At 34.4% G+C, this 14,018-nt stretch overlaps 1 pseudogene; it reads right to left on the reverse strand.

Moving 5' to 3' along the window:
* Positions 1 to 9,500: 9,500 nt before the first annotated feature.
* Positions 9,501 to 10,733, reverse strand: LOC145099805 (putative E3 ubiquitin-protein ligase BAH1-like; annotated as a pseudogene).
* Positions 10,734 to 14,018: the final 3,285 nt, after the last annotated feature.

Raw genomic sequence — 14,018 nt, forward strand, 5'->3', positions numbered from 1 at the left:
GTATTTACCTCCTTATTGTCCTCATGTGTATGTGGAGAAATCCTTGGCAAGTTTACTATCCCCTTTCCCAAGGAAACCACCCGAATAGCTAGTCCGTTGGACTCCATAATATGTGTAAGTAAACTTAATGGTTTATATGGAAAGAGAGTATTAGGTTTATAAGGAAAGAGAGTGGACAATCAATAAATATAATAAATGGGGTTCTGATGATAACATAGATTAATTGGATAAATTGTCGTACAAGTAAAAAGGGAGAAGTGTTTCACTATGCTTCCTTCGTAGCCAAGGAAACATCCCCAAAACCTTTCTAAATTGCCTATGGAAGGGAGACTAAGGTCCAATGAAATCCTAACATCCTAGTTATGTAATATACACTCTCTATCCATTTGCATTCTTGATTATCACTTTTCTTGCAATCATAGTTTTGAAGAAGTCATTTACTAGAGTGATGAAACTAGATTTAACCATATATGAATTCATCACTTTAGAGTTAGCACCCAGTTATTTGCATGTGGTTTGCTTGTATGTAATTACCATGATCATATGTTGTCCCTAACATTAAGGATACTCACCATACATCATACTGAGAACAAAGCAATGTATGAACAATCCAACCCACCTATGGCTCTAACTTAAGTTAGATCTTTATTACATGGTGGCATGGAATCGATACTGGATTGAGTATCCACTGTGAGAGGGTTTTTTTCATGACTTCTTGTTAAGTCTAATCTTAGGTTGTGTCAAATCTGTGTTTTTAGAATCCGAAATTAGCTTGTCCATGTTTGGAACTATTGTTTGTCTTAGTCTATATATAGCGTGCATGTAACTTTTAGGGTTACAACTTTTGAAGCAAGTACAATGTAGTTCCTCTTTGAGAACTATTGTATTGTTGTGAATAATATTCATTCAACACCCATTTGATCAATATTGTTTCTCGTCTTTAATTGGAAACATCCCAAAATTCAAGACCAAAAAATTCATTTTAATTAAGTAATTATATAACCAATAGTCTAAAAACATCTATAATGTCATCCCATGTCAAAACCAATATGTAAATAATTAAAACATGTCATAATAAAAACGACATCAGAGTATAACTCCCAAAGATCTCATGTGCAGAAATCATGGTGTGAGGCGTTGCAATCATGCCGACTGCTTTCGTTGAAGAAGAAGTACCTGCAACCAAAACTAAAAATCGTAAGAATAAATCTTAGTGGGTCCCCCCATTATACCACATACCATACAATAAACATATTGTCAGGCATATGTGGGTGCTCGACCTACCCTGTTGAGCATACTAGGGAGCTCAACCTACCCATGCCAAGCATACCGGGGTGCCCGACTTACCCCTGTCAGGCATATCCGGGTGCTCAACCTTCCCTGCCAGGCATATCTGGGTGCCCTACCTACCCTTCGGTTTATCTCAACCGGTTATGGGGTCTATTTCACCCCTACCACTATCACATAATAACATATCATAACCATACTATTAGGTATATCTAGGTGCCTGACCTACCCTCCAGTTTATCTCAACTGGTTATGGGGTCTAACCCACCCTTCCTACCACTATCACATAATATCATAGCATACTAACACATAAATCATAAATGATAGTGGTGTACTAGACAATTATCTCTACTATAATCAGCTACTAGTGGGCCGACATTGGTGCCCTCGAACCACTTCTATAGGAAGGTAACTCACCTTAAAAGTTGCACAGAACTTGCTAAGGCTTGACTCCATATATCAGCTCTCTTTTCAATTCCTACATTCACCAAGTGATTGATCCATCAAAATCCCGAAATACCCAAACTGCCCTTAGAAGTCAAAATTGGTCAACTAAGGTCAAAGTCAAGGTCAAGGTTCCATGTTGATGCCTCTAATGTGTCAAAAACACCAAGTGCAATAATCAAAAAGGTCGGGGGACCACGATCCAACTCGTCGAGTTGGTTAAACAACTCATCGAGTTTTCCTAAGTCTTAACTCATTCAGTCACTTCCAAGTGAGTCTATTGCCTCCAAACCATAGATCTGGTCCCCTTGGGATGAGATACCACGTAAAGTTGCTAACTTTACGTCCATGCATGGTATCAAGAGGCTAAAAATACTAAAATTAAGCTTCATAAGGGACCTAGGGCATGGAGGAGGGCCAAGACTTGATAAAGCTGGCATCTTTAAGTCTCAATAGCCCATGAAATGTCTAGATCTGAATTCATAACTTCATAACATGTTCAAATCCATGAATGACTACGGAATAAGCTACTAAAGGACATAAACTTCTCAAAGAAGAGATCTAGAAAATAAATATTCAAGGTACCGACTTTATACCTCCAAATGGTTGAAACAATACTAAAACTCCCAGATCTAAAGCTTCTCCCTTCAACCTTGCACCACCAACTTCACACTCCTTCAAGAGAAGCACCAAAGAACACTCTTTAGGCTCACACACTCAAAATGGGGAAAGAGGCGTGATTAGGGTTTTCTCTGGACTGATGGGACGATGAGGGAGGCCACAATGAAAAATTAAGGTCTTTAAATAGGGTACGAAACCCTAAAAATTAAGGTTTCATTTCTACTAGCCTACTCGTTGAGTTGAGTCCTCCCAACTCATTGAGTAGGTTTCTTAACCCGCTTCCCAAATCATCTCTACTCGACAATTATGGGGCTCCTAACTCGTCGAGTTTCTCTATAAAAGTGCATAAATTATGATTTTAAATACATACCAGGAACTAGAAGTAACGATTCTCCCCCACTTGTCTCAGAATTCATCCTCGAAGTCTATTATAGTTGGAAATAGCTTTGGCCGGTGCTCCTTTATCTCATCCTCCGGCTCCCATGTCCATTCCGAGCCCTTGCGGTGCTTCCACTGCACCTTTACCAACTCCACCCTCTTGTTCCTTAGATCCTTCATCTTGCAGTCGAGAATGGCTACTGGTCTCTCGATGTAGTTTAGGCTGTCATCTACCTGAATATCCTATAAAGCCACTGAAGGGTTTTCAGCACTCTAACAACCTTATGGTGCACATGCAACCCTAGATGCTTTGGATCTATGTTTTCTCTAATTATACATGCAATTTGATTTTCCAAATCACACATCCTAACTAGCATACAATTTTACAATTGAACAATATAACTAGTTAGGTAACTTACCTCTTAATAGGACTTGTAGTTCTTGGCCTTCAAAAGCTTTAGCACCTCAAATTTGATGCCTCTAATTTGTCAAAAACACCAAGTGTAAAAGGAGGCTTGAGAGAATAAGTTACTTAGCACAAAAATCGGTTCTCTCTCTCCAAGCGTGTATGTGTAACTGATTTTAGCTCTAAGAAGTTCCTTTTATAGTGTGACAAGTGCTAGGGTTACATCCATGCAAACCCTAATGCACCATGACCCTTCATATTACTTAGGCTCCATGGGTTAAACCTCCATAGACTATCCATGTTGGTGTAGCACATCCTAATTAACCATGGATCATTGGCCCACACTATAAGAATCATTGATTTACCAAATCAGTCCCCGTGTATTTAGTTAGTCTCTTTTGATCACTAAATTAATTCTGAATTAACTCTTGATTAATACTAATTAAATAATATGATTTCACATTAATATATTATACTTGTAATATATTAACAAATCACAAATAACCTTATTCTCAAAAGTCCATCCTATCAGATTGCATTGGTGAAGGCAACCCAAAAGGACCATGCTACTCTTGGGTCAAGTACATACCAATTATAGTTATGTTTTTAGACACCTAATCCAACAGTCTCCCACTTGGATAAGTCTAATAACTATAACTGCAAGTACGACTTAAACAACTGACTAGCAATCATAGATCTTAAAAGCCGGTTTCGAACTCTGACCTAGTTAATGACGCGTCCTTTAGATAAGGGTTCATATAATCCTCTGTTCTTCAAGATATCAGCCGGACAAATACGTGGAACAATGTCATAATTATTGTTCAGCAGTTTTTTTCGATTTCCGATTTGTTTGACAGAGAACTTAATTGAACACATCAATTTAGTCTCGACCGGGCTCGATACATAAGTCAAAACAAAATCATCGAGGGGCCCAAGATATTGCTTTTAATCCTCTTTGGATGAAAGGAACAGATAAACTTCGACATTATATGCTTTTATTAACTACTCATTGAATCATGCACAACGATATGTTTTATAACCTCAAGTTAATGATGCGTTTACGTATCATAAATGCACAACCAACTCGTTGTCAACTACTCATATATCTTAGTTTGAAGACCGTATGATATTATCGTCTCACAATCACTCGTGATAAATTCCATGAAGTGATTCAGGTGAGCATGGGTCTAATCCAATTCTCAAATCTTATTTCAAGAGTACTCATGAATACTACAGCAAACTTATGCTATGTCTAATTCCTTAGACAATGTACAGACGAATTCATGACAATCTTGCCTCAATACCTACTTCCATAGTATGATCGACTGTGGATGGTTTGAATAATCTTATTATTCAGGAAGTCAAAACATGCAAAGTGAAACACAAGAATAATCGAATCCAATATGGTCTCAGAACTTATGAATATAAATAAAACACATTTTATTTAATCACCATATTGATTACCCATTATTCATTGTATAATGTTTCGATTAAACAACTTGATTCTTGAATTAAAACAATAGTTATTCCATGCTCCAAGCATGCACACTATGTTTGTATATGGTCCTTACTTTGTGAAATAGATCAATCAAAAAAATCTTCAATCAAGCTCATTTCACAATTACAAATCTTTATTGCATGTGTAAGAATTCCAAATTCTTGTCACTGCTAGAATGTGTTAGATTCTAAACTATCATGCAATGATTATTTTTTAATGTCTAGGTACTAAAAGTCATAGAGACTTGACCAACGATATTACAAAATTTTCCCTTGGAGATTGGTACAGGACAATTCCATGGAAATGAAGTCTCAGATTCAATGTACATTCCTTTGAACATCCTTCTTGCATAAAAGTTTCTAACTTACACATAGATTCTTAATATCCAACTCCCAATATGGAAAACACTTCCATATTTGCCATATGACAAATCATTATTAATAGAATCCTGTCTATTCATAATAATGTCAATGTGTTCCATCGTTACTATACTTCCAACTGTTCTTGAACAACCAATCCTTGGCAAACCTTAGATTGTCCTTGACAGTTGTTAAACTAATTTAGTCATATCCGGTTCTGGTCCTTTTTCCCTCTTAGTGACCTAGGCCTTTGGAAAATTAGAACACATGAATATTATAGCATATGCAATCTATTCTATATCCGAAGCATATGGGACACGATTCATAATGTCTTACATAAACACCTGATACTTTACCAGTCTCTTGCTATATATAATTTCCTTATGTCGAATCTTTTCAACATAACATTCATATATGTCCTTGACTAAACTCGATTAAAAAAATATCAATCTAAACTTTTAGAGTTGAAATGAAGTATAAGTTCGTCTCCCTTAATTATAGTAAAACAACTTTTCAAACTCTACAACTTGGCAAATTGTAACTTTTGTTTTCTATAATAATATTGCTAACTTGCAACACTTAAAATAATGATTATGCTTCCACTAGCATAATAATTATTATCTTACTAGCATAACACTTATGCTCCCAATAGTTTTGACATGTACCCAAAAATCAGCTGGACTTCTAGAAATCAATATTTATTTACTTTCATTATGAAAATTCAGATTTCTGATACAAGCACTACTAGAAAAACAACCTTTTACGACGTGCAATACGTGTCGTAAAAGGCTCAGACGACGTGCAAATGCGTGTCAAGGAAGGCCCTGTCATAACGAGAGACGACACGCTTTTGCATGTCGTCTATTTACGACCCGCATTTACGACGTGCAATTACGACACACATTTTTACGTCGCGCGTTTACGATACACATTACGTATAAAGGAAGGCCCCTGTCATAAATGAAGATGACACGCATTTGCGTGTCGTAACCTTACGACTCGCATTGCGTATCATTAAAGCCCCTGTCAAGAAAGGCCATGTCATAAATGAAGACGACACACATTTTTGCGTATCATAATTTTATAAGTTTAAAAAAAATATTATTTATAGATTTACTAATTTTCAAATTAAATTTGTATTTAAGGTCTCATAATAGAAAATAAAACATCATATACAAAAAATACAATCCATTGCATAAAATTTAATGTCATACAAATAATCGTTACATGGAAAGATAAAAAAAATCAGTAGAAGGTGTAACAAATATTTACAAACTAATTAGATACAAGAAATATAAAAAAATATACCCTAAAATGATTTTCAAAGTCTAATCTCCATGTCTGCTCTTCAACTCACTTCTCCAGTTTTTCCTTAGCTTCTTAAAGAGCTCTAGCATCTCTTGCAGCCTGTGACAACATATTATAATTTTTTAATTACTATTTATTCTTATAATTCAAAGCGTTTAAATAAAATTGTAATATATAATACTTAGATTTTTTTACAGAAAATCCACTCACCAGCTGCAACATTCTTAATTATTTCCTTGCTACCTTTGAGGAAACTCTCTTTACTTGATAACTTTCAGCTGCATTAAGACAAAATACAAATCATTATATTTCTACCTTGTTCTTATTTTTAACCTTTAATTGAATTTCAAAATGAAAATGACAAGATTTTCTTACATTGTCCATTTAACAAGTCTAGGCCTCTCTCATGTAAAATCTTTAAGTGAAAAACGTATCCAGACAAGAAAACATCAACGCCTGCTTCATATGGACAATATTTCATTCCATAATCCTTCTCAAGACTAAACACAACATAATAAAAAAACAGTTGAATTTATGAAAACAAGTAAAGATAATATGCAATCCAGGGAAAACATGAGAATAATGAAAAGGAAAGAGCTAAACTTGGATTTTGACTTCAAACCGACTCCTTTTCATCTTTAGTATTCAAGCTTTTCTAGGTGAATTCACTAACTCCTCTTTTGACCTATACCAAAAATCATGTCTAGTAGTCTTACCAGTCATGTTAACTAATTATATAACAAATCATATCAATATCTCAACTTTTTAACTAATGACAAAAATAACATTATTAATTCAGCGATCCACATCCAGAAGATAATAGAAGTAAGAGAGTTGCTTGTACACATCAGCCACCGAATACTAGTCAACAATTAAATTTTCAGTTTTTGATGAAGGGTACTGACAAAAATAGTGTTTTTGACTTTTAGATAACAGAAGCACGCTGGTTGCTAATTTTTTGATCATAGACTGATACAACCCATAATTGATTATTAGAGGCTGGACGATAAAAGTTTGGCTTGGGCCTGTAACTGGTTAAAATATAATTAACTCCCAACATTTCATTATTTCTAATCATATACAATTTTCAAAACCTTGATTTATTATTTATCAAATATATATAAATCTTACGAAAGTGTGTAAACAGGTCTTCCAGCCTCAAGATGCAACGTGACATGATTTTCCATAGATGATAAAAAATAAACCATAATACAATAAGGAAAAAATATAAAATCGAATTTTAAAATACAAAAAATATAAAGACTCACAATGCTCTTGGAAGGTGCCTTTGCAAGAAGCTCTACTGTTGTTAGGCCGGGATTGTTTAACAACTCTTCAGCAGCCAACTTGAAAACAGGGATCACACTGCAAAAATATTTAAACAACCATGTTATTTAACAAGTCAAGGTTATAATCGTAAAATCACTACCAGTGTATTATACCTATCAGCAGGGCCGGTCCATAGGTTTTTCATGCCTTGGGCGACACAATATAATCATGCCCTTTTTTATAACATCAAATTACAATGAACCAAAAATCTACTAATCATAGATTAAATGATAAGTTTATATCATAGATTGTTACACTCTTGTGTTTATAGCTTGAAAAATCATCAAGTCTTACGTGTACTATTATTAAAATTTTTAACTAAACATTTTGGCACTCTTTTGTAATTAGAATCTTCTCTCCAAAATATACATATAACCCTATGAAGAATTGATGTTGTGTAAAATCCCACAAAAATCAATGTGTTGTTAGTTTGCATGGAGCTTTGAATCAACCTGTTGTTGTTGAGTTAAATCTTCAAATGCTAAAATACACATAAACAAGTAACAGTTAGACCCGAAATATAGATTAATGATAATTTTTGCTAATAATCTAAACAACTGTCAAAAATATTTAAAGACTAAAACATATTAATGCTAAGTAATTAGAAAATTAAATCCTTATGACAACTATACAAAGTATAGTAAAAAATTGAAGTTTTAAACATGGACAATTTCAGACAGCCAAAAAGTTTTGAAGACTATATAAGTATAATTTATATTGTTATTGTATAAGGAATTTAATGAATTAATGAAAATTCTAAAAGTAATGTTAGATTAGATATAAAGTCATAAAATACATTGTCTTCTTATTGGTTAGTTCACAAAAGTAGTATGTAGTCATCCTTGCTAAATCATAAAACAAAGGTGAGCATGAAAAGGTCTCAAAATTATTAAAACAAAATATAATAATATGAACTTTTAGACTATAAATATATCAAAACTAGTCACAATTACAATTTATATGAATATGAGATTTCATAATTTAATAACAAATCATTAACATACAATTAGAGTTTACATGAAAACAAATCATAAAATATAGTAATGAAAACCAGCACAATTCCTTATTACTCATTGAGTTATTTTCTAGTTTTATTAAATTAGTAAATTAAAAAACAAAATAGATTTGTAAAAAGAGGCAATAGAGATTTTTTCCCCAACGTGGTCTAGGCGTCGATTGACGTTTCATTTTTCTAGACACGATTGGCAGTTGCTTGAGTCTTTGACTTGTTTCGCATCCATCTGCCCTTCTCACATACATAAAGAAAGCAGAATTCATAACGTTGTTGAACTAATTTTTCTGGGCAAACTAGACTCATAGCTAACTGGACTAAATTTATGCCCTCAGATTTGTGCTGCCCTGGGCCTTTGCCCAACTCGCCCAGGTATTGGGCCCGCCCTGCCTATCAGCAACTTGAATTATAACTTCTACAGCATCACCACCAATAACTTTAGCAATATCAGCAGGTTGAGGGGCATATATGTGTTCAAATTTCACACCTTGCTCCCTCTCTAATTTTGAAATATTTGACATTCTGGGCTCATAAACTGTCATTGCAACACCCAAATTTCCCGTTCTTCCTATCCTCCCAGATCGGTGAATGTAGTCTTCAACATCATGCAGGTTTGTTACTATTAAGGGTAGTTTGGTTTTTTTCATCTGTGGCTTAATGAGGGGCAGAGTGGGCAAACTATTGTACATGAAAGTTTGATGTTCCTTCCTCTGCCTGCATTATAGACCTAAAAAAAGCATGCACATCACTAGTTAGAAATTTTAAGAATATAATATATATGAAAAGGAGTACATAGGCTAATATGAAAAGGAGTTATTCAAACCATCTATTGCATTGACATAATTACCCTCGGCCACATCAATGCTCAATAAGTCTTTCCTCCCATTAATTTCTAAACCTGCAAATTCCACAATAATGCTCAGTAAGATTTGTTTAAAATGAAAATATGTCAAGAATTTATTGCAATAAAACATGCTGCTTGTTTACCTTCGTTTTAGAAGTAAATCTAGTTCATTTATGCGTCTTGCATTACCGAATACTTCATCTTTGGGCTTGCAGATTTCACACCTTCAAACATCAAAACTTATCCCGCTGAACAAGCACACATCGTGCAAAAGATATGTCCACCGCTCAACGCGTATGGATGAAAAACAATAGCCGAGGATCAAGAGTAAAAGCGTTTTACAATTTATGTAATTTTAAGCTATGAACTTTTCATAATTTCGATATATAGTAAGTCATACCAAGCAAACAACACAAGTTAGACTGTATTCTAGAAATACATAATCTGGAAGCACCAATTTCAATACAAGTTTTGAAATTATAACACTGAGATCACAAGAGAAATAACTACAAAGCTCATAGAAGATCATTTCATTTGATTCACTAAAATTCATATAAAAAGTCACCAGTTCAATCAACCATGGTGATTGTAAGATCTCCAAGTGTTCAGCCTACAGCTTAGACCTGAAGTTTATGCCACTTAAAGATTTTTTCACCTGAAAAACAAACATAAATCATAATCGCAACACATCAATCCAAAAAGAAAAGAAAAAACAACAATCTAAAGAAAGAATAGGATATTTGCTTACTTTTTCGTATTTCATAAGAATTTTCCTAAGAGCTATAGCATTCATGATAACATATTCGACTAAGCTCTTCCCTTCCAGTACAAGTGCTTGTTGATCATTTTTGAAACATTGAAACAAGTGTAGTAACTATCTCGGCATATGCATACCGGTTTTGCAATGAACCTGGAAAAGATGTCTGACTCTAGAGCTAATACACCCCATTATATCAGAATCTTCTTTCATGATGTCGCTGAAGAACATTCGATCACACCCTACATTGATAAACAAATCATGAATAAAAACATCACAATCGTATACAATACATAAGACACATATTGATGATTTGTTCTTAAAATTTACGTAATGTCAATTGGTAGTTCATAACAGTCTACAAGTGTAAAGAGCATGATTACTAATTATAAACAATACAAACAAATGCATTAAGAATTGCAGAACCAGACTTTGATGCTAAGGATGGAACTTCCCAGTTCCCACCACCAACAGTAAGAAGTACTCTCATCCAATCTAGTTATAGTGTACCGTAACAATCTGATCCTAACCGACTAGTCAAATCTCCAATACTTTTAGAGTAAAAAATGTTTGTCCTGTGAAAAAAGTGAGGTTACAAATGATGTTGATATATTATAATGATGTTTCTGTCCAGAAAGCTTCATATAACCTCCTGATTAGATTACTAATAAAAATGGATTTATTGGGCAAATTGAACCTAGATACCAAGTCTTGTAGTTCAATCATCTTGTGCTCGAGTCCTTTTGTTGTGTATAGATAGATAAGGTAGCCAAAAGTGGTCTCATCAGGGTGAACACCTAACAAAGACATTATGCCGAGCACCTTGTGTGCATCAGTAACCAATTCTTGTTCAAGGCACAACCATACAAAGTCGTGGTATAAGAAGACAAATTACGTTTGTGATATATCAACTAATAGATTTGATAGTACATAAAAAATATCTAAAATGAAAAAAAAACATGTTTGTATACCTTCCCTGTACCGTCCATGGCAACTATAAGGATGTAAGTCTGTTTAGAAGGAGAGGAGAGACGTATTTGAGAATTGATATTTTGGAAGGGTGATTGAGTTATGAAGAGTGAAGTGGAGTCGAGCTTCGAAGAGCGGTAGAGCCCGGAGAAAAGAGGAGGAGTAGTAGCGGGGGATTTAGGACCGGAGAGTTGGGATGCTGGTGTAAGAAAAGTTGAAATTATCGCCAAAGTAAACCCTAATTCAGAGCTTGGAGTCCATAAAAATGGTGATAGATGGTAGCAAGTGGTGAATGGGGGGACGAATGAGTATTGAATATGATCTAGGGTTCATTGTTGTTTGTAGTTGATAAGATGGTTGCAGAGCGCCAAAAATCTGAAAGGGAGAAAGATTCACAACTGCACAATGCTAATAGGGTTTCTTTGATAGAGGATTTTACATCAGAAGGAGGAGACGCATCACTTTGATAACATCAACATCAAAAAGATGAAAGGGAGAGGATCGGAGAACAAGCGGGGTTTTGAATTTTTTGGGATTTCATTTCCCATCTTGTATTAAAGGATGGAGGCGCGTTTCACCCAAAAAATATAAAACGACATTCTTACACGACACCTGTTTAACATAGGTTCCCTCCGTGTTTGTAAATTTTTTTCTATTGCACACCAATTTCAGGGTACGCAAAAATGCGCATCCTCTACCCTTCATATTTTTAAATACTAACATTATTTTTAGGACACACAGAAAAAGCGTATTGTAAATCAACGAGTGTCATTGTTTGCGCGTCATTAAAGGGTATATTTCTTGTAGTGAAGATGCTTTGATAAGACTTTATCTAGGCTTCTCAAATCATACACCTTTCGTTAGATAGCTCATATGTGTGTCTTAAAAATTTTAGATCTTACAACAATAAGTCTCAAATGTTTAGACCCTTTTCCATTTCTCACAATCCGAACTATGAAGAGGGATGCCGTAATCATAATCGATTACGCATGTAACATAACTGCTATCTCATTAAAATCCTCTTAGTGAAAGAGTTTCCTCACAACCATTTTCATGAATTGGAGAGAAACCTTATGACACTTAGATTTTATGATGCATGTGTTCCTATCCATATGAATTTTTCATAACCATAATCACAAAACAAGGTTAGTGACGAATCCAAACTCATACGGACTGAACTTATTCAATCTTAATTTCTTATCACTTAGTAGCACAAGGGCCTACCATGTCTTCCAAGTTGTTGAGCAGATCACCCTTGCTGATCAATGAGGTTTCTCTGATCATGGTGCTATGCTTTATGCAAACAATTGACAACTCATAGAACTCACACGCATATTCAACTTTAACTGGAATGGGCACAGAAACAAGAATATGTCAACACGATAGGTTACAAACCTCAAGTCGTGTGCTAGCAATAAGCAATAGGTTTTATTCTTAATTGGTTCTTGAAACTTGTCAAGATCTTTAATACTCCCACTGACCACTTGACATACAAGAATCTCTTTTCAAGAATCATTCCTTGACAAACAAATATTCAAGAGTCAATGCGGTTTCTTATCAAGATAAATGCTTCACACAATTGGTCCTTGTTGGTCTTTGTCCAATCCAAGACATCACAACTTACCAATTTCAAATGTACAAGACTAAGAAACATTTTACTCTACATTTGATGAGTGTTATCAACCTTTTTAAGATGTGTCACTCAGGTTACAATCTTGGAGTATGACTCTAAGACTTGTTTTAGAACGAAGTATGATTCACCTTGATTGACTCAACCATTTTAACGATTCCCGATTCCTCTTCTTTTCCATACAAATGTATGCACTAAAGTGTCCTTAAAGGATCAATTGTGATATGGTTTTCATAATCATTAAGATGAACATAAACACGATACTCAAGTACTCTCGCTTTTTCTCAGATTGGAGAAAGTTTTATCTTTCCACCTAATTTGATTATTCTTATTCGTTCTGCTATACATTGAAACTTTTTCAATGATTCAGAATTACACTTAATCTTGTAAGCACAACCATATTTACTAAACTTTAGTAAATCATAACAAATAGTCTTATCGTTCTTTGTGGTGGACCTGATCAGTGCACAACCAAGTGTACGTACCTGATCCCCTAGTCCTTCACTTGGCTCACATATACATGTGAACAAGGAACTAGTCTTAATTTCCCAAAGACGAATTTCTCATTCATCACACAATACAAGTTGCATGATTACAACTTTTTATACAACCGGAACTTGGTGATGAGAATCTTTCCTTATTTGGAAAATCTTAACACTACCACAAACGAAAGAATCAAATCCATTTTCCAATATTGCTATTGATGGAAACACATAAACAACAATTTTCACAAATGCCATTGTAAGGAAAATTAAAATAAAATAAAATCTAAATTTATCTTATTTTATTTGTAAAACTCAGAAAAAACTTTTTCCTTACAATGCAAATACATATGAAAACTATGTTGTTATCTATTCCTAAGCAATCTATCAGAACTCTTAAGCAACAGTTCAAAATTTTGATCATCGAACCATATGATCGAAATCCATCTCTTCACGATCAAAATCAGCTAACTCCTCCTTTAAGTTTCCTTTCATTCCTTTGATCCTACAAAACATCAAAATGTAATCACATTACATCATCTATTAAGAATCTCCAAATAGGAACTTAATAGAGTTAGATAACGGACTTACCTAAAGAAGAGTCAAAGTTTTTTACTTTACCATCCTTGTGATCTTCCAAGTAAATATGGCAGCTTCGCAACCAATGCCCCTTCTTTTGGCAACATAAACATAT

This window comes from Lactuca serriola, chromosome 4 (genome assembly GCF_051521515.1).
Source record: "Lactuca serriola cultivar US96UC23 chromosome 4, Lser_US96UC23_V15, whole genome shotgun sequence".
Taxonomy (NCBI): domain Eukaryota; kingdom Viridiplantae; phylum Streptophyta; class Magnoliopsida; order Asterales; family Asteraceae; genus Lactuca; species Lactuca serriola.